Source organism: Vombatus ursinus, unplaced genomic scaffold (genome assembly GCF_900497805.2).
Source record: "Vombatus ursinus unplaced genomic scaffold, bare-nosed wombat genome assembly UNPS02014812.1, whole genome shotgun sequence".
In the NCBI taxonomy this organism is placed as follows: Eukaryota; Metazoa; Chordata; class Mammalia; order Diprotodontia; family Vombatidae; genus Vombatus; species Vombatus ursinus.
Window position 1 is genome coordinate 62891053 of NW_020954590.1, and position 22881 is coordinate 62913933.

Here is a 22881-nt window from a genome sequence, read left to right on the forward strand (position 1 = left end):
TATTTTCACATTAGTTTTCTTGTAAGGAAGAATTAGAACCAGTAGGAGAAACTACAAGAAAGAGGAAACAAAACAAAACAGAAAGAAAAATAGCAAATAGTATACTTTGATCTGCATTCAAACTCCATAGTTCTTTTTTTGGATGTGGATAGCATTTTCCATCATGAGACTTTTGGAGATGTTTTGTACCTTTGCATTGCTGAGAAGAGCTAAGTCTATCAAAGTTAGTCATTGCACAATGTGACTGTTACTGTGTACAATGTTCTCGTGGTTCTGCTCACTTCACTCAGTATCAGTCCATACAAGTCTTTCCAGGTTTTTCTGAAGTCTACCTGCTCATCATTTTTTAATAGCACAATAGTATTCCATCACATCCATATACCACAACTTGTTCAGCTATTCCCCAATTGATGGGCAGCTAGGTGGCACAGTAGATAGGGCACTGGCCCTGGAGTCAGGAGGACTTGTGTTCAAATCTGACCTCTGACTAGACACTAGACACTTAACTAGCTGTGTGACCCTGAGCAAGTCACTTAACCTCAATTGCCTAAAAAAAAAGTTTTCTATGCCCAAAGGGCTATAAAAATGTGCATACCCTTTGACCTAGCAATAGCACTTTTAGGGCTGAATCCCAAAGAGATCATAAAAATGGGAAAAGGACACACATGTACAAAAATATTTATAGCAGCTCTTTCTATGGTGGCAAAGAATTGGAAATAAGCATTTATTTAACATTCTGCTAATCAACAATTTATAATGAGTAGTTGAATAGAAGAATAGGTGTATATTTTAAAATTAATTACTGACCTTCTTACCATATGTGATTTCCTGTTATTCACCAGGAAATAAAGATTAGATATTTAATCTCTCAGGCTGGATCCTTCCAGGCATTTGCCTCTTGAAAATAAATGGGATAAGTTGCCCAGATCCAGAAAGGTGCCCAGTTTGGTGGTTTTTACCTTCTTGATTTGGAGAATTACTCTAGGAAGAGACTAGTCTACAAGATGCCTCACACAGATCAAAGGCTCTGATTTCTGATGTTTGCCTCTATATAAATAAAACCCATTTGGAATTTCATACTTTGTGACTTTTAGCTCCAGATGCAACATGGATTCATGGTGTTTACATTGGGTTCTGCTCTGTGAGTCTCTCCTTGTGGTCTCTGGCATGGTAAGGAATTAAAAGGCATATGCTACAAAATATATGAAAAATAAGGAAAAAGAAATAAGCAGACTGGAAGGTAGTAGGCAATACCAAGGGTAGTATTACCTCTAAGGGTGGGGTAGTAGTACCGTTAAAACTTGTTTAGCCATTGGTTTTCTTTCATGTGAATCAGGCAGGGTAAATGAAATGAATACTTTTTGCGGGCAAGAAGAGAACATTTATTGTTTGGGACAGATTGGCTGATTTCAGGGGACTGGAAAACAGGAAAGGGATCCATGGGAGAGGAATAGGGGATGAAGAAACTTTGGTGTAGTTAGTTGTCTTTGTTTTTGTTTTGTTTCACTGTTTCAAAACTAGCTTTTGGTAATGTGTAAAAAAGGAAAATCTATTTTAGTTCAATTTTTGGTATTGGCTAAAGACATATAAATTTTTTTTTTTTACAAATTACTTGGATAATAATCTCAATGTTAGTAATTTGGCTGTGCACTGGCAAGGGCCCAGCAGAGTAAGAATTCTTTTCTCATCCTTCATTAGCTTTTGCCGACCTTGTGCAGGTAGAGAGGTACCCTGTACCAGCTGAATATGGTCAGCCAAAATCAAAGTACTAAATCATATGTCAAAGGCTTAGAGAGAAACCTGAAGTTCTAAATCTGAAAGTGCAGCCAAATCCTGAAGAAATGATCTTTTAAAAAGTATTTGTTCTATCTAAAGTATGTCTTAAATTCTACTACTAAAAATGTATTGCATAAGTGTATTTGTTTGGTTTTGTATTTCTACATATAGATAAATTTTTAATGTACGAGACAACCTTTTGATGTCAGATTTGATGGTGTATTGTGTGCTATGGGCAACCATTTTATAGCATTAACTTGAAACCACCCACTCATTCCTTTTACTGAAAATAGGCATAATTGACAATGATTCTATATCTCCTATCTTGTTTATATGAACCAAAGAAATACACTGAGGCATAAGCAATTTGCTATTTAGGGATATCTCAAAAAAGGTTTGATATTATATGAAATATTCCACATTGATTTTTTTCCCACCTCTACAAAGAAAGAAGAAGAATTTCTTATCACATCACTTCTTCGGGGCCAAGGTTGGTCATTATAATTTCACAGCACTCAGTTTGAAATACTTTTGTTGTTGACTACTTCACTTTGTCTCAGTTCTTAGAAATTTTCCTATACATCTTTGGAGTTGTCATATTCATAGTTTCTTAGAACATAGTAACATTCCTTTCCATTCCTGTATTAAAATTTGGCTAACCTAGTTATAAACATTAATATTGTTTTATTTTTTTTGGTACCACAAAAAAAGCAGCTATAAAAATTTTGCTGCATATATGCGGAGGCCTTTCTTTTTTCATTCATCTCCTTGTTCTATATGTCTAGCAATGGGATCTCTGATTTGAAGGGTGTGAACATTTTCATGACTTTCTTCACATTATTCGAAATTACTTTTCTGAAAGACTAGCTCAAGTTAGAGCTTCACCAACAGTGCATTAATATGTCCTGTGGGGTTTTTCTTTCTTTGTTTGTTTCTTTAATGACAAGTAATCATTTAAGTAAAAATTCTGTTTAGATTCTCAAATTTCATGAAAGTTAGTACCCTGTGGGCAAAGAATCAGTATTAGTGAGGCAGTAAATAAATGCCTTTATTGCTATAGAGGACAATAAGATCAAGAGGACCACTGATAAATCTTGCCCATCATGATAATGTGTTTTCTTCTCTTTTTTGTTCTTTAGTCAAATCCAGAAAACGTTGGCGAGTCATCTGTTGACTTCTATTCTTTCCAGTACTTCCAATGATCTGTGATTTCATTTATGGGTGGGACACCAGCACTATGTGCAAGTGGTAGAGTGTTGGATTTGGAGCCAAGAAGTCCAGAGTTTTCTCAAGAAAACCTACATCTTGTTTCAGATACTTCCTACCTGGGTGACCCTGGGCAAGACCTGTTCCAAATTAGTGTTCTTCTCTATAAAATAGGGTTAATAGCACCTGCCTTACAGAGTTGTAGTAAGGCTCAAATGAGATCAAATATATAATGCATTTGAGATACTTGACATGCTACATGGGGCCGCTAGGTGGTGCAGAAGAGTTAGGAAGTTCTGTCCGTTCAGTGAAGTCTGATTCAGTAATTCCATTTGGGGTTTTCTTGGCAAAGATACTCAGTGACTTGCCATTCACTTCTCTAGCTTATTTTACAAATGAGGAAGCTGAGACAAACAGCTTTAAGTGACTTATCCAGGGTCACACAGTTATTAAGTATCTAAGGGACAGATTTGGATTCAGGTCTTCTTGACTCTTATCTATTGTGCCACCAAGCTGCTCAGAGTTAGGAAGACTCAAATTCAAATTTGACCTTATAAACTTACTAGCTGGGTGACCTTGTCACTTTATTCACCTCAATTTTCTCATCTGTAAAATGAGTTTGTGTAGCAAATGGCAAACCACTTCAATATTTTTGCCAGGAAAACCCCAAATGGAGTCACAAAGAGCCAGATATTACTGAATGATTAATCAACAACAATGTGCTATATAAATGCTAGCTATTATTATTATTATTATTATTCCTCAACTGGTACATACATTATAAAACCTCTACATTTAAGTGGCTGGCTTTATCGTTGGGTATGGTACGCACAATTCATTACCCGGTAGACAACTCTCTGTTGAGAAGCTTCTCCAAACTTAGCTAAGCTGGTCCTTAGACCATAGAGCTTTTGGGAACCCAGGGTTATATCCAGACCATAAGGAGATCCCAGAGTACAAGTCGGATTGAAGCAATTCTAATCTCATTTTTATAGATGGATAAGAAAATAATCCATGCATTACAACCATCACCATACCTCTTGAATATTTAAGTGTTGTTGCTGCTCTCCATGATCTTATTTAGGGTTTTCTTTGCAAAGATACTGGAGTGGTTTGCCATTTCCTTGTTCAGATGATTTTACAGATAAAAAACTGAGGGAAACAGAGTCAAGTGACTCGCCTAGGGTCACACAGTACATTTATGAGGTCAGATTCATGCGTTTTTTGGTTGGTTGGTAGGTTGGTTTTTAATGACAAATAATATTTCAAGTAAAAATTCAGTTTTGATTCTCAAATTTCATGAAGGTTAATACTCTGAGGCACTTATAGTTAATAAGGGTCTGAGGTTGAATTTGAACTTGGGTCTGCTTGACTCCAACCCATTATGCCATGCTGCTCCTTGAAATCAATGACAAATCATATATCATGATAGTAGATTTCCCTATATCATCTAAATAGTATGAGTATGCAATGGGCTGTTACTTAAATCCAACCCCACCCCTTGGGAGAAAATTAGAGTTGGAAAGAAGGGTTCTGCCGGATTAGATGGTCCAATTATGACATTCCACTCCTATTTACCTGTATTCATATAGAGTCATAAGAACAAGTAAGGTTTCTGTTCTATAGGAATTTGGAAAGGAATTCAGGCTTAAACTGTAAGCTTTGTCTATGTCATTTATTAAAAGTTTCAGTCTATACTGAAGTGGTCACCTATGGACAAGTCAAGACTGACTATATCGGCCTGCAGCATTTAATTCCAATTTGGTTCCAATTCAGTGCAACCTGTCTGTATCAACAGAACTTCTTCCCAGTCTGGCTTTCATCTTGCACAGAGGGAGCTGTTTGCTATGAACTATATTGACTTATTCCTAAAGCCAGTCAATTCTTAAGGGAAATAGTAAAACAGAATACCCAATGTGACCCTATTATGATAGTCTATAGTTTGATGTTGAAGTAACCTCTGAAATTTATTAGCAGTGCTTAACCTTTGCTCTCCTTTGTCTTTTTAACAATAGATGTAGATGGTGGCAAGAACAATGACATATTTGACATCAATCATGGTTAGTAGATTCCTTTCTTTTAAAAATGCCTCAGTCAGGTATAGGGTTTTACGCATTTGCTAATGTCAAGTCTTGTCTTTCCATTTAGCTTTAGGACTGAACCTGTTTGAGGGAGACATCGACCTTGGTAGGGTGAGTTGATGTGCTGCAATGATATCAACACCTCTGTTGGCCCAAACAAGCTAAAATATTGCCTCTCTGAAGCTCATCTACCAATGTGTTAACCCTAACCATTGGAGGTGGCACAGAATTAATGGGAATAACTTATCAGTACATTTTCACAAAGCTTCATAAACAAATTGTGCTGGAAAAAAATGACTTGATTCATATTAATATCATCATCTTTCCCTTATTGTGATTTGTTGTAAATTAGTTCTAAGGCCATCATCATTAATCATATATAATCAGGCTATAGTGATCTGAACCTGATAGGTTTATAATTTTTTAAATTGGTAACTTGTAGTTTAATGTTTTCATTTCCAAATATGTTCATTTCCCCTTCCTCTCTCCAACTAACCACCTTGGAATGCAGATGCACTAGTACCCTGAACCTTTTGTCTGTTGCTCAGTGCAGTGTGTTCCCAGAGGAAGCATGGCTTGTGGCTAGGCCAGGCACCTTCCATCAGTGTCAAAGCAACCACTTCCATCTGTACCAGCACAAGGCAGCTTCCACCTCCTCCTGCCAGCCCGATCTCCCAACTGGGATGCAGAGAATCTCAAGAGCAAAGAAAAACAACCCTCCTTTCGAATTCAAGCCTCCCATTTCCAGCAGCATCTGTTCTTCGAGGGCAGAGGAGTAGTGCCCTCCACTTAATGATGAACATTCTCACACATGGTCATAGCCTTCACATCCCAATGACTCTGAACTTTTATAAATCATCATCTAAACCTCACTCCAAATATCGCCTACTCACAGAGTCCTCATTCCTGTCCCCCTCAACCCTCCCACCCAAAAGTTTTATCCTAACTCTACCCAGTCCTTCCACTGTGCCCTTTGGAACGCCTGTGTCATAGGCAACAAATTTCCCTTCATCTGAAATCTGTTCTTCTACTCTTTTTACCTACTAGCTTTTACTGAAACCTGGCCTTCCTTTGATGAAACAGCCTTGCTGGCCAGCCTTTCTAGTATAGTCCTGGCTGCATCTTCACTCATTCTTCTTTTCATTTCATTTTCATTCATCTTCAATTCATTCAGGTTGAGGGGAGGTGGAATATCCCTCCACACTCTTGCTTTCATATTCTCCCCCTTCCTCCATTCCTCAGTAACCTCTCTTTCTTTGAGGTTGTTAATATTCTATTACCACCCAATCAAAATCCTGGCAAACTGTTGTCTAAAGAGCCCCAGGGCACTTCCTTTCCATCCTCAATGAGTTCAAAACCTGACTTACAGTTTTTCTTTCCTCCTCAACTCCGGCATTCATAATAGGAGACTTTAGCATCTATATTGATTCTCCCTCAAATACCCCAATCACTAAGTTCCTCATTTTCTATGAGCTACTCCCACACTCTACCTCAGTTACATTGTCCTCTTCTCTTGAATCCCCAGCCCCCTTATTATATCATTGATTATGCTTAGCCAAACCTCAGCCTTGGGCTCATTCCTCTCATTCATCACCTTCATGCCTACAATGAACTTGTGTTATATAACCTCAACCGGGGCCCATCTCACTGCTAGACAATTCTATTATACCTCCCTTATCAATTCACTCTCCTACTCTCCACAACGGCTCTTCCAAACCTTTTCGTCCCTCCTCAAACTTCCCATGGTTCCTATTCCCCTTACTCTCTCAGCTAAAAACCTTGACTCTTATTTTACAGAAAAAAATGAAGCCATTTGCCTTGAATTCCCTCTTCTCCCCACTTCCTCATCTCTTATTACTTAGGTTCCTAGTGCAACTATTTCTTACTTCACCATTGCTTCACATGATGAAGTGGCCTTATGCCTTACCAAGGTTCACCCCTCTCCTTGTTCAAGTGATCCTTTTCTATCCCATCTCGTTCAACAGATTGCTCTTTCTGTCACCCCCACTCTTTCATTTATTTTCAATCTCTCCATCTCTACTGGTTTATTTCCAGCTGCCTAAAAACATGTTCATGTCTCCTTTCTCCTCAAAAAACTCTTACTTGATCTTTCCATTCCTGCTAATTATCATGCTATATTTCTTCTGTCTTTTGTAGCTAAACTCCTCAAAAAGGCTATCTACAATAGGTGCCTCCTTTTCTTCTCCTCTTACTCTCTGCTTTTTTTTAAAAATAGTATTTTATTTTTTCCAATTACATGGAAAGCTAGTATTCAACATTCATTTTTTATAAGATTTTGAACTCTAAATTTTTCTTCCTCCCTTTCTCCCCCAAGAGGGCAAGCAATCTGATATAGGTTATACATATGCAATTGTGTTAAATATACTTCCATGTGACTTTTACGCTCTTCTTAACCCCTTACAATCTGGCTTCCCACATTATCATTCCACTGGAACTACTCATTTTCTCCAGTGTTACTAATGATGTCTTAGTTACTAAATCCAATGGCTTTTTCTAAATCCTCATTGTCCTGGATCAGAATCTGAAGCCTTTGACCCTGGTGATCACTGCCACAGTGATCTCCTCCTTGATACTCTCTTCTCTCCAGTTTTTTTTTAATTGGGGTTGAGTGACTTGCCCAGGGTCACTCAGCTAGTAAGTGTTAAGTGTTTGGTCTGAGGTTGGATTTGAACTCAAGTCCTCCTGACTTCAGCGCTGGTGCTCTATCCACTATGCCACCTAGCTGCCCCTTCTCTAGGTCTTTGAGACACCACTCTTTCTTTGTTTTCCTCCTACCTATATGACTGCTCCTTCTCTCTCCTTTACTCGCTCCTCCTCCAGCTTGTTCACTCTAACCATAGGTATCCCTCAGTTTTCTGTCCTGGGCCCTCTTCTCTTCTCCCTCTAAACTGTATCACTTGGTGGTAATCCATGGATTAATTACCATCTCTATGCTGATGATTCTCAAACCTATTCCAATCTCCAATCATATGACCCCCCCCCCCCCCAATCAAAGCCTTTTATAACCTTGCCTCCTCCTACCTTTCTGGTCTTCTTACCCTTTACTCACCACCATGTATTCTTTGATCCAGTGACACTGGCCTCCTGGCTCTTCCACAAAGAAGATACTCCATTTCTTGGTCCAGACATTTTTTCTGGCTATCCTGAATGCTTGGAACATTCTCCCTCTTTACGTCAACTATTGTCCTTACTGACTTCTTTTAAGTCTCAACTAAAATACCACCTTCTATAGGAAGCGTTTTCCAAACCCATCTTAATTCCAGTGGTTTCCCTCTTTCAATTATTTCCTGTTTGTCTTGTATATAGCTTGTTTTATACATATATGTATCTATATATGTATGTGTGCATACACACATGTATGTATGGATGTATCCTTGTTGTCTCCCATTTAGACTGTATGCTCGTTGAGAGCAGGGACTGTCTTTTGCCATTTTTTTGTATCCCCAACATTTAACATAGTTCCTGACACAGAGTGGGCACTTAATAATGTTTATCAATTGACTAATTAGTCTTATAACAAAGAACCAAAATGAGAGGGGAGAAAACAATTTGGAAAACCTAACTAATGTATCAACTGAGTCTGACAGTGTTACACCATGTTCCATACCCTTACTGCACGACCTCTACAAGAAAGGGAGGGAGAGGTACATTTTTTCAATTCTTTTCTAGGACTAAGGTTCTTGGTCATTGTAATTACATATAAGTTTGATATTTATGTCAAGTTTCAATTATGTGATAAAACCTTACCAATTCAGATGAATTAAAGAAAGGGATAAAGTCTAAATATGAAAATGCTTTGAAAGGGCATATTTTATTAATTTCAAGTAAACAATCTGTCAATCAAAAATTATTTATTTAAGTCCTAGTATATTCCAGGCACCATACGAGGAGTTGGGGATACAAAAAAGAAAACATCCCTATGCTCAAAGAGTCTAGGGTCTATAATAATCTAATCTAAGCTAATAAACTGTTATGTCATCGAGATACTACCAGACCCATCTGATGAACAGGCATAAATAATAGTCATCAGTAATCGGTCCATTATTCAGTCAAAACAGGCACAACTAAATCAGGATTTAAGCATTCTTGAAAACAGTTTATTTACTTAACTACTATAAATATAACTCTCACTTTTAACTCTTTTTTTAAAAGTAAACTCCATTTTCATAGTGGTAGACTTTAACCCAACATAATGTCTGAATGATCATGAATTCCGAAACAGTACAGCTCAGATTAATGAGCTTTTGCTATATTTTCTCCTTGCAGATAATTATTTAGCTAAACTATGTGCAAGAATATTCATTAGTTTCTCTGCCAATAGTGATTGGATTTCTCCCATAATCATTGCTAGATATAAGTTTTGCATGCCTCTTTTCCAAACTGTCCTACCAAAAAGCAGTACTACAGATGCATTATTCTTCTCCTGACCTCTTACAGAATTGCTGAGAAACTACTTTCATGCACAAATTATTTGTTTCTTCTAGTGCTTGGGAGTTCTTTAAATTGCCTTTTCTCTCCTTGGGATGAACACTGAACCTTCTTCAAGTAGTGGCCTAACCTTGGGGTAAGCATATCCTGTGTTTATTTTTCTTTTCAGAAAGATAGAAGTTCCCTTATTGGTGATGAAACTAAATGGCCTCACAGTGTCCCTTATATCCTCGCAGATGATCTGGGTAGGTACATCATTTGGGCTATAGTTCTTGCCTCTTCAGTCTCTATCCTAGACTATGGCCTTGTTCAAACTCCAGGCTGTAGGTTACAGGAGTTGTTGAGTTCAGAACCCCTTTAGTTGAAGACAGAAAGACTTTTATTTTTGTTTTTAACCTTAGAATGGAGCTGGGGAGAGAAATGGAGGTATGTATAAAAAACACAGATCTGTCTCTATTGTTGGATTTCATGAAAGGAAGCTATGATTGCTAAAGTCCTTCCTAGTCCTAAAATCTCTAAATCCTATGACTTATAAGTACATGGTCTTTAGCTAGAGTCAGTGAAGTGGGAGATTGAGATAACTGGTCAGCTACATTGGATATAAATACCCAGAAGCCGGGATACAAATATATTTCTATTTAAAATTTTAAAAAAATTTATTAGTTTTCCAAAACAACCACCAGAAGAGACTGTTGGAACCCCACCTGCTTATTGTTATTGATGGAGCTTTCTAAAATTGAACATAATTTTCCCATCTTCCTTTGGAGCTAGGGAAATAGGAAAGTTGCAATGGAAGGAGCACTGAACCCACATGGAGTCCAAAGATTTGAGTTCAAATCTTGGCTGCTACTTACTATTTATGCAGTCATGGACAGTAATGATAATAATAGTAGTTAGTTGCCCTTTATGGTTTCGAAGCTGATTTACAAATATTATTTCATTCGATCCTCACAATAACCTTTGGAGGTAGTTGAAATTATAATCTCCATTTTGTAGGTGAGGAAAATATGGCAGACAAAATTAAATATCTTGCGCAGGGTTATCTAACTAGTCAGTGTGTGAGGCTAGATTTAAATTCAGCTCTTTCTGGCTCCAGGCCCATCATTCTTTCCACTGCACCATCTATCTGCCAATTTACATGGCCAGTCACTTAACCTTTCTGGTCCTCAGTTCCTCAGGTGTTAAATAGAAGGATTGGAGTACGAGATTACTCAGGCCTCTTTCAACTTCAGATCAATGAGATAGATGGGAGATGGATGCTCACAAAGCCATTTGTACCTCTCTTATGTGCTTCTCCATTCCTTTGTATTTCCTCCTTCAGTAAAGATTTCCTCTAATTCCTCTTTTTTGTATAGAGGTGACCCTAGTTTCTCAAGGGTTATACTAGTGCTACTCAAGCAATGGTAGATCCTGTCAAAGTGGAAAGGTTTCCTGCTTGAGAATAGGAACAGATTCTTTGTCATGTAAAGACCATCTTGGCTAATTTTAGAAAGGCTTTTTATCAGATTACCTGCAAAGTGATGAATTTAGAAGTCACAGAAGACCACTAACTAGGCTATAAAAGGGTATGGCCTAAGTCTATGAAGAGTATGACCTCATGGATGAAATAACAGAACCTGTAAGTATTCAAAGTTTTGAAGTAAGTTCATATCTCACAACCCTCTGTAGGATTGCAAATTACAAGAGGGCAGAGACCAAGGATAATCCAAATTTTCTATCTCCTTCAGCCTTAAAAAGTGTTTTGCATACAATAGGTGCTTAGTAAATAATTGTTGCTAAGTAGCTAATAGCTGCCCCAGACTGAATCAAGATACTAGCTTTTTAAAGGACAGAATTCTGTATTTTTAAAAATATTTGTGTTTGAATAAATATATTTATATACTTCATTAATTGTGGAAATTAGAGAAATTAACAGGTGAAAAGCCAAGCAATCAATTGTTTCTTTTGCTGAAGAATTTATGTTGAGGGTTAATCAATCCACTGATGATACTTTTACACTGTTATTGATAAAAATATCAATTTGGACTTGTTTTCCCTTCCACTGATTTTCAATGTGCTTTTAATTTTATGCTATTTGACTCCATAAAGTTTTGTAAATGAATTTATACTCCAAAATGATGTTACACTTGGTTGCCAAGTCTTTCTGCTCAGCAAAGAGCTCACTGTTTTCTAGTTAGCTTTTAGACTCTTTAAGGAGAACCTGTAGCAGTCCTTCCATTTAGCTTCTATTTTTAGTGATATTAATTTCTTCTAGCAGTCCGGTAGTTTAGTAGTCTATCAACTCACTGGTCATCAGACAAAGTTATCTATTTAGGCCCCCAACAGTTAAACTGTTTGCAGACCATCTAAAAGTTGTGATTATTTTCGTTCTCTACCTTCTTTTTTGCCCATACATCACCACCAATGGAGAAGGGGAACGGGTTGGCTCAGGATAAAGAGCCGTCTTGTATTTTTCTTTATTTATGAGATGCCCATGTCCAGTTACTGGCTTGCTGGGCTTGAGTCCCTCTATGTTCAGTTAGTCTTGTCCATAGACAATTTTGTGCCCTAGTACTGTATTAAAATTTTTTCTAGCTTTCTAGAACATACCAGTATTTCGTTTTGTTGTTCATTCCATTATTCTGTCTTTCAAAAGTTCAGGGCCACTTCCATGTCACGAAAAGGCATTTGACTGGGCCTTTTCTGTAGGCTGGGGTTGAGAATTTAACTTTGGAAGGCAATAGCGTTCAGTTATTCCCTTTCTTAACATGTCTTTAGTCATTCAGATCAGTGACCTTGATTCTTAATTTTCATAATAATAATATGATAGCTAGAATTGATAGAGTGCTTTATGGTTTGCCAAGCACTTTACAAATAGTCTTTTTTTTTTCCATAACAAACCTGGGAGAAAGGTTCTATTATTATGCCTATTTTTATATATAAGGAAACTAAGGCAAACTGAGTTTAATAGGAGTCTATAAAATATATAGAATACTCAAACAGAGCAGTACTTATAACATCTTTAACCCTATGTAATCCTAATGAATTGAATTATATTCCTGTGTAGACCAGATGAGAAATTTTTAAAAAATGATTTATTCTTTTATGACTCAAGGCATGGCATTGGGCTAATTAAACTCTTTTAGAAAATTTATTGATGACTTTTCTCTTTATATCATTGTTATTTGTGAAATTTCCTCCTTTATGACCCACAGTGAGCTCCTACTCCCCTAGGAAAACCTGATAAATAAAATCAATCAATACAGAGACCCTGCCTAACAGTATATACAGAATTCTATATCTGCTGCTTCATTGCTTTTTGTTATCTGTTCTCTAGGGCCATAATGAATGGGTTGTTACCATCAGTCACAATTCAACATTAAGTATTTTTAATTGAGAAAGTGATGTTTCTCTAGCATCTATTTTGTACAAGGATGCAATTGGGAAGAAGAATTTAGTACTAGTCAATAAGCATTGTATAATCAATAAGTAGTCAATAAGTACTACCTAAGGGCTAGTCAGTCAATAAACATTTATTAAGGACCTACTATGTGCCAGGCACTGTGCTAAGCCCTAGGGATACAGAGAAATGACAATCCTTGTTCTCCAGGAACTAAACAATCTAGTGGGGGAGACAACGTATAAAGCTATGTACAATCAAGCTCTATATAGGATAAATTTGAAATCATCAATAGAGAGAGGGCCCAAGACTTAAGGAGTGTGTGTGTGTGGGGGGCAGAATAGGCAAAATACATTTACATACAAGATATATGCAGTGTAAATGAAAGATAATCTCAGAGGGAAGGCAGCAGCCATGGCTGGGCTAAGGGGGAAAAGGCTTGTTGCAAAGGTGAGATTTGAAAACTGAGTTTTTAAGGGATGCAGAGCGGCCAAGAATTGGAGATGAACAGAGAGCCCTTTAGGCACCGTTTGGGGGGGGGGAAGACTATGAGAGAGCGAGAAAAGGGAATGAGGGTCAATGATGAGGAACAAGAAGATGGCCGATGTTGCTGGATCTTAGAGACTGCATTGGGGAATAAAGTGTAAGAAGACTTCAAAGGTAGGTGAAGGTGACCAATGGAGTTTAACGCGTAGGGAGATGACCTGGTCAGATTTGGGATTTAGAAAAAAGAGTCACTTGGGCAATCAAATGGAGAATAGATCGGAGAAAGGAGAGATGAGGCAGGGAGCCCAACCAGCAGGCTATTGAAATAATAACTCACCTTTGTATAGCTTTTTGTAGTTTAGAAGTCATTTACACATTATTTTATTTGGTCTATACAACAACCATTTAAGGTAAATAGTGGAAATGTTATTCCCATTTTGTAGATGAGGAACCTTATGCCCAGAGAGGTTAAATGAGGTGCCCAGAGTCACACAGCTGAATCCAATTTGAATCAAGGTCCTGCTACACCTTGGTCTAAATGTACTGGACTTCAAGGTGTTTATAATCTACTTGAGGAGCTCATAATCCACCAGCTCAAAGCAGGGAAATGACAGCAAAGGAGTGATGGAGCAAGGCCTGTAAGGAAACTGAGAGATGAGAAATAGTGATTTGAAGGAAAGATGGATTAGAGAGAGCAGAGAGTGGAAAGTAAAAGAACTTTTAGAAGGCTATTGTCATGGTGCAGGTAAATCAGTCTTCACAGGGAAGCCAGGTGACAGAGTGCTGGGCCTGGAGTTAGAAAGACCTGAATTCAAATGTGACCTCAAACATATACACAAATTTAACCACTGCCTGCTTCAGTTTCCTCAACTGTAAAATCGGATAATAATAGCCCTAATTCAGAGTTGTTGTGAGGATCAAATGAAATATTATTTGTCAAGCACTTAGCATAGTACCTGGCACCTAATAAATATCAGGCACCTAATAAATGCTTGTTTTTTCCTTTTTAGGGAGGTAATAACGGCCAAAGAGCAGAGGAAAAATATGAGATGCATTTTGGAAGTGAAATTGACAGCATAGAATTGATAGGAATAAGGATTGGATTTATGATTTCATTAGTGTAGAGAACTTCTCTGTCAATGTAGGTTGGCAATTTATTGTCTTAGAGTGTTGATGAGGCTACTGAAGGGCTACATGATTTCCTCAGGGTCTCAGCCAGTACAAGACTTGAACTCAGGTGTTCCTAACTCTGAGACCAGCTCTCTGGACACTATTGACCATTGGTTTTCAGAGTGATTAGAGTTGAGAGGTGGAGGAATAGGAAGAGTCAGTCATAATCTCCAAGTTACAAAATGGGTAAAACAGTGAAAGATAGTGCCTCTGACAGAAAAACCGATATGAGAAAGAGGAACTGGTTTAGATGGAAGATGAAAAGTTCAATTTTTGGACATGTTGAGTATGAAGTACAGGTGAAACATTCAAGTAGAGAGGTCCTGTAGACAGAAATAATGAGTCTATAGCTAAGAAGAGGGGTTTGGGCTAAAGACATGTTTAAGACAGTTGGGTGTCTCAGTGGATAGAGAAGTGGGTCTGGAATAAGGAAGACATGAGTCCAAAGCTGGCCTCAGACATGCGCTACATGATCTTAGCAAGTCATTTGACCTGTTTGCCTCAGTTTCTTCAGTTGCAAATTTGGAATCAAATGAGATGATGGGGAAAATGCTTAGTACAGTGCCTGGTATGTACAAAGAATGATATAAATACTAGTTCTCATGGTGATAAGGATGTTTAGGACTTGTGTGAACAGAAGCAGAAGTTGAAACCCTGAAATTGAATGAGTCTGCCAAAGGAGAAGAGAAGAGGACCAAGGATAGATTTTTAAGGAAGACTCATGTTAAAGGATTAAGATGAGAGTAGGGAACAAGGGAAAGAGACAGAGAAGGAGAGGTTAGAGAGGTAGGAGGAGAAATAAGAGGATGTGGCATCTTTGAAGCCAAGGGAAGAGAAAGTCTGAAGAACAGGGGAGCCACTGATAATATTAAAAGCTTCAGAGAGTCCAAGAAAGATAAAACATGAAAAAGGACCTTTGGATGTGGCCATTGGTGGCCTTTGAGAGACAGATTTTAGCACAGGTGGGGAAAGTCCAGCTCTTTATCTAGGATCCTATTGGTGGTTAACAGACACTGTTTTTGTCTTTTCTTTTTCTTCAGACATTAATGCTAAAGGAGTTATTGTGAGAGCATTTGAGAGGTACCGTTTGAAAACCTGCATCGACTTTAAACAGTAGGAAGGGGAGGACAACTATATTTATTTTTACAAAGGAGTTGGGTAAGAGAAAGATCTGACATTCTAAGAATTTCCTGAAAACAGAGAGCATGTTGGAAATCAAATCAATTAACCTCAGGTCCTGATCTTTATGTAGTTCAGACATTTGACTTGTGCATGAAAAGTGGTTCAGGGAGACAGGGAAGGAGGTGATAGCCTGAGTCTTCTTTAAAAAACAAACAAATATGAAAATAAAAACTAGATCTGAGGATTATTATATACTTATCCCCAATACCTATAACTCCAAATACCCAAATTGTCTACAAAGAGAGGAAGAGGAGGATTTTCCCTCCCCTTTCTTCAACCTATGTCTTTGGCTGCCATTGATGTTTATTGTAATCATTGTACATTTATTAAACACCCAGTATGTGCAAAGTACTATATTAGACATGGCAAGGATACAAAGATGACAATGATAGAATCCATCCTTTCATGAAGCCTGACATCATTCCATTAACCAATACTCTCAGGTATTGTTATACAACCAGTTTCAAACCCCATGACTGTAATCAGCCACATGCCTCAATTCTATTTAATAATTGCTTGTTGAATTGAATGGAATCTTTCCATATTTTGTCCACAAGAGTCAGTGTGATATAGTGGCCACAGAACTGACTTTGAGGCCAGGAAGACCTGAGTTCAATTCCTGTATCCGGTCATGAGATCCTGGATAAGTCACTTAACTTCTGAGTGATCTAGGCCAGAGTTTTCAAATACCATGTCTTTCAAACATCCCCAGTGCAGCCTGAACCAGATTGAAACGTAATAGGGCAACATATAACGAAATAAATCAAAATACAATAAAACATAGATGTTAATATGTGGTTTTGTAAGTCAGTTTGTACCTGTGGATTCTTATGGATTGTTTCGCGTCCTTTATTTCTGCCTGCATGGGTAGAGAGAGTTTCCTCACTTGGGAGTTCCCTAGATAAATGAAATCACCATTACAGTCCCTATCCCTATCCCACAAACATACTTTGAGAGGCTTTGTCAAATGCTAAAATTGTCAAATGTATGTCAAAATTACGTAATTACAAAATTACAAAAAATGTCAAAATTGCTAGAATTCAGGATACTGAGTTTGTGCCATTTCATGAACTACCGGTCAATAAACATTGAATTCAATAAATATCTATTAAGCACCTACTATGTGCCAGGCACTGTACTAAGTCCTGGGGATACAAATAAGAAATCTAGTCCCTGTACTCCAGGAACTGACCATCTAATGGGAGAAGACAACACACAAAGAAAAGCTGGAAAAAGGGTTTTGGGGTAGGCCACCAGGGGGCATCCTGCACAGGGGCATAATGGGCCTTCGAGTTCAAACCATCCAGAGATGCAGATGGAAAATAGAGTGTAGTCTGGTCAAAAAGAAAATGAGTCTCTTGTTTGTAATAAGCCCATGTTGGCACATCTTCATCATGGTTTTCTAAGTTTTCACAGACCACACATTGAATAATTCATTCTAGAACTGCAAACATTGTTGATCTTGATGTTCAGGTCATTAGTCTATGACTTGCCCAGGGTCACACAGCTAGTAAGTGTCAAGTGTTTGGTCTGAGGCTGGATTTGAGCCCCTGACTTCAGGGCTGGTGCTCTATCCCCTGTGCCACCTAGCTGCCCCATGGTCTATAGTTTTAATCATCTGTTCCCTATCTCTTTGAAAAGGGGAAGACATTGTTTGTCTCTAGCCTAGTGTCAACTTTTCAGGTTTACCAGTTTCTCAAAGTCAACTCCCAGCTGTTGAGCACTCACATCTGCAAAGTCTTTCAGTACTCCGAGGGATCTCCCATAGCATTCTTGCTTATCTTGATATTTAACTTCTTTTTACCTATTTTTGTCCTATTTTTTTCATTCAGAAGATTAAACTCCCTGAGAGAGAAAGTGGAAACAAAGTAGAAAATCAACAGGTTTATTTTCTCTCTGTCATTTGTTAGCCTCTGTTCTCTCCACTTTAACCAGGGAACTTCATCTCTTGATTGTTCTGCATCCAAGCTCCCTATCTTGTGTGGCATTTTTTAAAAGAATCAGATTATTTGAACTCAACTATCCTGATATTTCTTATAAGTCCTCATGACTTTTTTCAGTTTTATTCCCACATGGCACCACTCGGTTCTATTAAGAGGTGCTCCTTATTACTTCTAGAATAAACATAAATTCCTCTGTTTGACATTTAAAATCCATTATCATGTGGCTCTACCTTAATTTTCTCTCTCTCCATCCCTTCATTCCTTCTTTCTTTCCTTCCTTTCTTCTCTTTTGTCCTTTCTCCTCTTCATCTTTCTTTCCCTTCTTTCCCTTCCTCTTTTTCTTTCTAAAATACAATTTATTGATCCATTTTCTTTTCCAATTATTTCATTGCCTCAACTTATTGAATCTTCCCTTGTGAAAAATAAAACCAACAAAAACATCCATCCGATTGCCACATCTGACACACACACACACACATACATACACACACACACATGCACACACAATATTCTACCTTTCTACATTCTTATCTATTTTTCCATGCTTATTACAATATTATTCCAATTCAGATATGTGACATTCCAGCCAAACTGGTCTGATTGCTCTTCTTCCTGTGCAGAATTCTATGTTCTGTCTCCTTGTCTTTGCACAGACTCTCCTCAATTCTTGGAATGTCTTCTCTCTTTACATCTACCTCACAGAATCAGTAATTTGCTTCAAAGGTCAGCTCAGTTACCACTTTCTTTTTGAAATACTTTTTGATCCCCTCAGTTGCTAGTGCTGCCCTCCTCCCATTACTTTTTACATATTACTTATATTTGTATGTGATCTTTCTTAGAATACAATCTTTCGGACAGGGTCTGCTTCACCTGACACTCTGTATCCCTTTTGCTAGGCAGGAACTATGGGCATGACATGTAGTAAAAAATGCTTCACAGAACTATAGGATTTGAGAGTTGAAAGGGACAGCCATCTAGTCCAACCCACAGCTAAAAGGAATCCCTGTTGTCACACACTTGACAAATACTCATTCAGCCTCTTCTTGAAGACCTTCAATGAGGGACAACCCACCATCTCAGGAGATTAGGTAGCTCATTGAACTTTTGAACAGCTCTAACTCTTAGGAAGTTTTTCCTGACATCAAACTTAAATTTGTTTCTTTGCATCTTCCCCTCATTACTTCCAGCTATATGTTCTGGGATTTTTCTACATGACACCCCTTCAAATACTTGAACACAGTTCTCATACTCCCCTGAACCTTTTCTTCTCCAGGCTAAACCTTCCTATTTCTTGATATGAAATACACTCAGTGTATGTAACCATTCTGGTTGGCTGGACTCTCCAGAAGCTATGCTCTCTGAATGCAGTCCAAGATGTCATGTACTCTGTTGTTTGCCATATCATGCTACTAGATCATATTAATGTTTAGTCTACTCAGATCCTCAATATTTTTTAGACAGACTTCTATCTAACCTTGTCCATCTGCCAACTCTTTACTTTTGAAGTTGACTTCTTTTTAACCCAAGTACAAAACTTCACATTTATCCTTATTAAATTTAATCTTATTAGATTTACTCCAATACTCTGGTCTGGAAAGATTCTTTTGCATCCTGACTATCATCAAGTGGGTTATCTATCTCCCTTTTTTTTGTCATCAGCAAATTTGATGATCATACCATCTTTACCTTTATGTAAGGTATTGATAAAAATATCAAATGACACAGGAACAATCCTCAGGAGACTCCACTGAGACTTCCTGCCAAGTTGACATTGAACTATCAATGACTGTTCTTTGCATCTGACCTTTAAGCTTGCTCTGAGTTTAACGGTATTATGACAGCTCACATCTATATTTGCCACAAGACAGTATTTTATTAAATGTTTTCCTAAAATCTAGACAGCTCGACCCTTGTTTGCTTTAATTCACTAATTTTACAAATAGCTATTGATTGCCTATAATATACAAGACCCTGAGCTAGGAACTCGAAGAAATATTCTTCATTTCCTATTTGTAGCCTTATATTCTGAACTTAACAAAACCAAATTGAGCATTTCAGTATACAAAGTAGAACACAAAAGAAGATTTCACATGAAAATATTAATTTATGTTTTATAATTCTTGCTTCTCTAAAAAGTATATATTAAATTCAATACCTTCATTCAAAACTTTCCTGTTTGTGCTTCCTACTGCATATCCTGTTCTTCTCTGTGCACTTTTAAGAAATCTTTCCATGGCCCTTCTCTTTTTTCCTTTTTTGGAATCATCATTGCTAATTCCCCTTTTGCCCTCCTCCCCTTATGAATTAAAAACAAAATAAAAAAACGCTAATCTTTGCAAAAATAAGTATAGTTCATCAAAACAAATCCAAGCCATATCTATGTCACAAAATCTGTCTCCTATGCACCTTGAGTCTGACATCTCTCTGTCAGTAAATGATTTGGGCAGTTTTCATTTATGATTTCTTGAAATATAGTGTCTAGGCTTTCTTTTTTCTGGGAATCCAGTGATTTTAAAATTCTCTCTCCTTGAGCTTTTTTCCAGATCAGTTTTTTTTTAAATTTAAGAAATTTAAATTTTCTTTGTATTTTTAATAATCTTTTGATTTTGCTGTATTATTTCTTGCCACTGATTTCTGTTTTGGTTTTTCCTAATTTTTAGGAAATCTTTTATATGTGAATAGTTTATCACTTTCTCTTTTAAGGTATTTATTATTCTTCTAATTGGTTCCTCTAGAGATTTCACCTTATTTTTTGTCTCTTGCTTCATTTTTTTCTAGATATTCATGTGGTCATTGTGGAAAATGCATTTTTTTCCCTTTGAACCTCTGCTTGCAGTTGTTATGGAACATGTAGTGCAGATTTGAGGGTATCTATGGATCTATAATACTTTTTTTTAGTAGTCCATGTCTTCTCATATTTTCTAATTTCTCTAGACTTAGTTCTTGAATTGAGCTTTGTGCCAGGGCATACCCTACCTCCAGCTCTGTTTTTGGTTGGGATGGTCTACCCCGCTTGATTTCAATCTGTTTCACTTGGGCTCCTGTCCTGACCTCTACTTCCAGTGTCTTTACTAATATACATACTACTGACAGTAGGTTTTAGGTCGTCCTTTATCTTTTAAGTTTAGAACCCTGAATCTTCTTGACTTTCTTTGGCATCTTTAGACAGAGTGCTAGGAACTTGGGAATCTGGTCACTTGGCTTGACCCAGTCTGAATGCTAAAAGTCCCACACTTATCACTGCCATTTACTTCCAAGGTCTATACTATGGAATTCCAATCTCTCTCGGGCTTTCTCATGGTAGTTCTCTGCTCTTTGTCCCTTCATGCAGAGAGCCTTACTGGCTATAGTTTTCTCTGGCGCATCTTTGGTCATATTGCTAATGTATCTTTGAACTCCTATTTGTGGGCTAATTATTATTGCTTAACCTTGCTAAATAATCATGCCTTTTAGCATTGTCTCCAGAAGTGCTGTAGCCTTTGGATTTAATATCTGTCAATACACAATGCCAGTGTCAGTTATCTAACCACTCTGTGCCTTGTTTTTAGGTGCTATTCTTCAATAGGTACTAGACGTGTTTACAAATAGACATTATCCATAGGCGCCAACTGTGGCAGAATCACAACAGTTGAATATAAATTCTATGCCTTGGTATTCTGGCATGAGCAATTCCATTCAGAATGTCTTTGCTTTGCTAATTGAATTTCCTCTTCTTTCTTCTTCAGCTCTCAATTATTCTGCTGTTAATAATTGTTTGTGGATTATTGAGGTTCTGTGTGCTTCTGTTTTTTTTTTTGTCCCACCTTTCTTTTCCCACTTCACTGTTTGTCAGTACCTTCAGTAGTGCATGAGCAGGAACAGAGAGAGGAGGTGAAGCTGGGATCAATCAGTTCTGTTATTGGTTAGCCTTTCTGTCTGGCATAAGTTGGGGTGAGGAGTAATTTGAAAGTAATGATTTAAATGAAGCTTAGAGACCTGGAGAGAAAACCTGGGCTACTATATCAGTCATCTTACCACTTTATGCCTTATTTTTAGGTGCGAATCCAAAGTGGGAAATATAAATTTTGGCCAACAAGACATTTCCATAGGAGAATTCTGTGACAAGATAGGGATAGTTCAACATGAGCTCCTCCATATCCTGGGATTCGTGCATGAGCATTCCCGTACAGATTGAGATGACTATATCACAATAACAAAGGACAACATTTTTCCAGGTATGATTTCCTTGCTTGTTTTCCTTTTTGTATAAAAGAGTTTAGGACTAGAGGTAGGAGGTGGTGTCTCTTTTCAGTTATTATTGGTTTAAACAAGCTTTATTAAGTACTTATTTTTTACCAAACACTAGTAATACAAAGAAAAATTTTAAAAGCATGGCACCTGTCCTCATAGAGTTCACATTTTAAAGGAAGAGACAACATGCAAACAACTATTTACATACAAGGTATACACGATGTAAATGGAAGCTACTCTCAGAGAGAAGGCATTAGCAAGGAGGAAAGGCCAATTATAGAAGGTAAGATTTGAGCTGAGTCTTGAAGACAGCCAAGGAAGCCAAGAGGCTGAGATAAAGAGGGTGGGCATTCTATGCATGGAGCATAGCCAGTGAAAAAGTATGAGTTAGGAGATGGAAGGTTACTTTCAAGGAATAGCAAGAAGACCATTGTCACTGGATCGTCAAGGATCTGGAGGGGAATAAAGAATAAGAAGATTGTAAAGATAGGAAGGGACAGGTTGTTAAGAATGTTTAACAGTCAAATAGAGAATTTTATATTTGATCCTGAGGTAATAGGAAGCTGAATAAATAGATCTGGGAATCATCTGTTTAGAGATGATTACTGAACCCCTATGAGCTGATGAGATCACCAAGCTAGGTAGTACAGAGAGAGAAAAGAGAGGGCGAAGGTAAGAACCCTGGGAAACAATCCCAATTGTTGGTCATTATTCCTGTGATAGTCCAGCAGAGGAGACTAAGAAGGAGAAGTCAGTCAGGTGGAGCACCAAGAGAGAGCAGTGCCATAAAATCTCAGAGAGAATAGAGTAATAAGAAAAAGATGTTCAATTAAAGTCTTTGAAGAAGTCAAAAAGCATGAGAATTGAGAAAAAAGCTATTAGATTTGGCAATTAAGATTAATTTGACAATTAACTTTGGATGGAGTAGTTTTAATTGAATGATGAGGTAAAACACTAGACTGCAGAGAGTTGAGAAGAG

General features: G+C 37.6%; 1 pseudogene; it reads left to right on the forward strand.

Annotated features, from left to right (window-relative positions):
• Nucleotides 1-8680: 8680 nt before the first annotated feature.
• Nucleotides 8681-22881, forward strand: part of LOC114053971 — a 47233-nt pseudogene continuing 33032 nt past the window's right edge.